This window comes from Mercenaria mercenaria, chromosome 10 (assembly GCF_021730395.1).
Source record: "Mercenaria mercenaria strain notata chromosome 10, MADL_Memer_1, whole genome shotgun sequence".
Classification (NCBI taxonomy): Eukaryota; Metazoa; Mollusca; class Bivalvia; order Venerida; family Veneridae; genus Mercenaria; species Mercenaria mercenaria.
This window is the reverse complement of record NC_069370.1, coordinates 59,880,617-59,885,093: the sequence shown is the minus strand read 5'-3', so window position 1 is coordinate 59,885,093 and position 4,477 is coordinate 59,880,617. Positions and strand designations below refer to the sequence as shown.

Genomic DNA, 4,477 nt, shown 5'->3' with positions numbered 1-4,477 from the left:
GCTAATAGAAAAAGATAGATTTGAAAACATTGCAAGAGAACAAAGAACTTGTCATTTGTGTAACAGTAACATTTTAGGAGATGAATTCCACTATCTTTTCGATTGCAAATACTCCAAAATTGATAGAAAAAAATATATAGATGAATATTATTTTAAATATCCAAATACTCTCAAATTTTCTAACCTTATGAACAATGACAATAAGAATATTTTGTTAAAACTGGCTGTTTTCTGTAAGAAAATTATGTCTGCTTTTAGATAAATAGTTAGTTCTCATCCTCCACATTATCAGTTACATAAGCAATGATTTGTCATGTTTTACATGCCATTCTGATTTTGTTATTATGACTTGTTATTGTTATAATTGTTGTCAGATGCACTTATGGGCCTTGACTTGATTAATAATCTGTAAACTGTTTAGCTGCCATATTTATGACGTCATAACCTTTTCCAGTCGCGTGCCCGGAAAGAAATTACGATAATTCAGTTAAATCTAGAATGAGGTATAGGTCTCTATATTTCTTTTTCTCACAGCGGCCCATATCCCCACAAACCGCCATGTACTAATACTTACTTTTGCTGATGTTCAGAAGACATTGGCGTTGAATTGACCAGTGGATTTTTGCGTTCAGGGGTCAGTTTCTTACACCACCCCTTTTTGACTGAATTCGAGCCTGGTATTTGCTAGATATGACCATAAATAAATAACATATCAAGAAAACAGAGTGTTACTTTTCATTTGGTACCATTTGACAACTTCACTGATTAAAACTTACCAAGGAATAATTTGTATAACTTTCATATTTGCCCATTTTTAGCTAAATTTGGTCATACTTTTACATTCTCGTTAATATTCATAAATATGCTAATTAGTTAATTTACATAAAATAGCTAGAATGGAAATGGCAATGGAGTACATACGTTTTTGGTTCTAAAGGTTTGCTTTTTATATATTTATACACGAGCATTTTTGTGTTTTACATGCCATGCCTTTTTGTTTCCATTACGTGTGTTAGAGATTCACCTGGAGGGGATTACTTTTATTTACACTGTCCCGTGTCTTTGGAACATGGTGGGGGTAAGAGTGAGGTTGGGTGCGCACCATAAACCGGTTTATGCTCCCCAGTGGTGTTTTGCCACTGACCGTTCCAAGGCGGTGCCCCACTGTGTTCCTTTGTTTGTTCGTTTTGTCCTAATGTGTTGGCTTTGTGTGTGCGCGTGTATGTGTGTGTGTGTGTGTTGTGGTGTATTGGCCTTGTGTGTGTGTGCACGTCTGCGTGCTGTAGGTTTCGTTTTGGGGAGGCTGCGTTTTTGGTGCGTGTCATTCCCTGTTTGATATTTGTCTTTGTTTTTAGGAACATTTTGGAACTCTTTGGGTTCTTATATATCTAAGATTGGCCAAGATATGATGAGACAATGGATTTTCGTGTTCAGGGGTCATTTTCTTACCCTACCCACTTATGATTGAACTCAAGCCTGGTATCTGCTAGATATGTCCATAAACAGATAAAATATCAAGAAGAACAGTGTCTTACCTTTCATTTGGTACCATTTGACTATTTCACTGACTAAAACTTGCCATGAAAAAAATGTATAACTTTAATATACGTCAATTTATTTGCGAAATTTGGTCATATTTTTTACATTCTTATTAATATTCATAAATATGCAAATTAGTTGATTTAAATAAAGTAACTGAAAAGAAAGGGCAATGCTTTAGGAACATTTTGATACTATTCTGGTTCTTATATTCTAGGCTAGTCAACGAAACAATTAAGGTAGAACTAATTGCAACAGAATTTTTATTTACACTGTCCGAAAGAACCTATATTTATGTATAGTATGTAAAAAGTCCTGCTCATTTTACTATGTAATAACTCGGGAAAAGGAGTTTAAAAATGAAAAATACCAAGTTTTTAAAGATGTCGTGAACGGTACACCATACCCGAGATTTTTTACTGTCACGCGCTAAAAGTGATGACGTCATTGTGAAAGTATCATGGCGGCACCCGTGTAAAATTTTGAAAGGTTCCCATATCATCGTAGAAACACCACATTTAGCATAAAGAGAAGGTATCTATAGTTATAGAACTGTTTTATATAACATATGAATATCTTCGTTTCATTATCAAGCCATTTCTTCTAGGAATGAGAAAATGATGAACGATCTTCAATCGCACAGAGTTGTACAGTATTTGTTTATATTTGAGATTAATATTGAGTTTAAAAAATATTTTTATATGAAATATAATAAAATAATAATTATGCGCCATGTTACTAAGCTCTATTGTATATTTTTTGAAAAATCCGCAATTTGAATGGGTAATTCTTGTCCGATTTTTTGAACTACGGAAGCGGATACGGACCATAATTTTGTTATTTATTACAAAATATAAAAACGTCGATTTAAATTGTTTGTGTGTCATCTTTTCGGTAGATTAACACTTACATTCTTATTCAGGTAGAAGAAAGCTGGTATCGAACAGAACTGTTTTGTGAATGTGTAGAATTTGGCAATACAACGAATTATTTCAACAAAATGTAAGTTAAATATGTAAATTTGGTGAGCGCCACTACATATAAAAGTATAACTTATCAGAAATAATAATTAAGGAGGCTACACAACAGGGTATTCCCAATCTTTCATATACAGCTTAATGCATTATTTACATACTAGATATTATATATTAAATCAGGAACAATGTACGCAATGTAAATAAAATTCTGTTTTAAAGTTTATTCGGAACGTATCAACATGATGAGAATTTGAAGATAGTATCATATTTATAAAAAGCAGTTTCAGATCTGTCTGATTGTATGTTGAACACTTGTTGATTTTTCAATTTATGGAAGCGTGTATTGACCATAATTTGTTAATTTTCAGCAGAAAAATTAAAACATCTATTTAGATTATGTGTATTTGTTCAGTATTTACACTTATACATTTTTTTCTAGGTAGAAGGCAGCTGGTATTGAAGAGGATGGTTTCGTGAATGTCTAAGATGTGGCGAATCAGTGGAAAAGATGAATTAAATGTAAGTTCTGTAATGTTGAGTTAAAATGTAAAGAATGGGTATTGCCAAAAGTCATATTAAAGTTCACTTAAAAACATGAAAAAAGACATCAATCTGATAGCAGCACATTATCTGGAAATCCGTTTCATGAAAGATATTTGATTAAAAAAGTTTGTTTAAGAAAAGTATATGGTTTGAAATAAAGACACAACATGTATATATATTGTACAGTTATTGTTCACTTTCTAACAAACCTATTCTTGAGAAATTAATTTTTTTGACATTAAAGTTGTTTTCCTTCAATATTAAATTGTAAGAATTATGCATTGTTTCAGGTGAGAAACGTAGATGGTTTAGGAAACGCTTAAATGTCATGAGAAGAGAGATTACAGCAAGAAGGTATATTTTGTGTCATGCAATTATTTTTGTCTCATATTTAAAACGATTAGTCTACATGCATTATCGAGTTTATGAAGATCACCACGTAGAGTTAAAGATGACTAAATTCTCTCATTTGCATTTGGTACACAAATAATAAATAATCATACAGATATGTCAGATTTCATTGATATAGTAGTAACGATATATGCCAACTATACTAAACTCTACACAACCGACTACTGTTTGAAATAGATTTCACAAGCCTGATTTTTTTTGTATTTAACCTTACCTTATAAGGCATACTTGTATACTTACAGATGGAGGACTGTTCTATTTGTCAGAAAAACATAGAAGATTGTGATACACCCACTGTGCGTCTTGGAGAGAAAGGCTGTACTGGAATTATCAGTGCCAACAGCAGAAATGAACGTCCGGTGGAGGTGAAACCTGGGGATATAGTCCACACTCAATGTCGGAAAGACTTTACAAGACCTCGAAAAAACTCGAAAGCATTGACACCTATCATTTTTTCTCCCCCAAGAGTTCTTAGATCTGACACTGAACAATTTGATTTTAAATCAAAATGCTTATTTTGTGCTTCATTTGCTAAATGTTCTTCATTTTCAAGAAAAAGATCGCATGATGTCTATCTCGTTCGTAGCTTTGATTTTCAAAATAAAATTCTGCAACATTGTGTGGAAAGAAATGACAAATGGGCAAATGAAATTCATTCCAGGTTGATTCAAGTGCTGGACCTCCCGGCAGCAGAGGCAGTGTATCACCAATCATGTAGTGTGAATTTTAGGACAGGTAAAAATGTCCCAAAAGCCTTCCATTCAATTGACCAAGGTCCGATTGCAAAGGAAATGAAATCCCCTGGTAGACCACAGGCAACAGATCAGGCAATGGCTTTTAAACAAATAATTGAAACAATTGAAACTTGCGAAAATGCAACATTGACTGTCAATGAATTGGTAAGGCAAATGTCGGAAATATGTGGTGATAATTGCTATTCATCTAAGCACATGAAAAAGAAGATATTAGATCACTTTGGCGAGTCAGTGATTGTAAGCAGCACTGGT

General features: G+C 33.1%; 1 long non-coding RNA gene across 1 annotated transcript; it reads left to right on the top strand.

The window, feature by feature from the left end:
- The first annotated feature begins 2,000 nt into the window (after positions 1-2,000).
- Positions 2,001-4,151, top strand: LOC123525517 (uncharacterized). Its single transcript, XR_006681466.2, has 5 exons — positions 2,001-2,073; positions 2,462-2,541; positions 2,956-3,035; positions 3,350-3,413; positions 3,713-4,151. It is a non-coding gene; the product is annotated as an uncharacterized LOC123525517 (long non-coding RNA).
- The last annotated feature ends 326 nt before the right edge of the window (positions 4,152-4,477 follow it).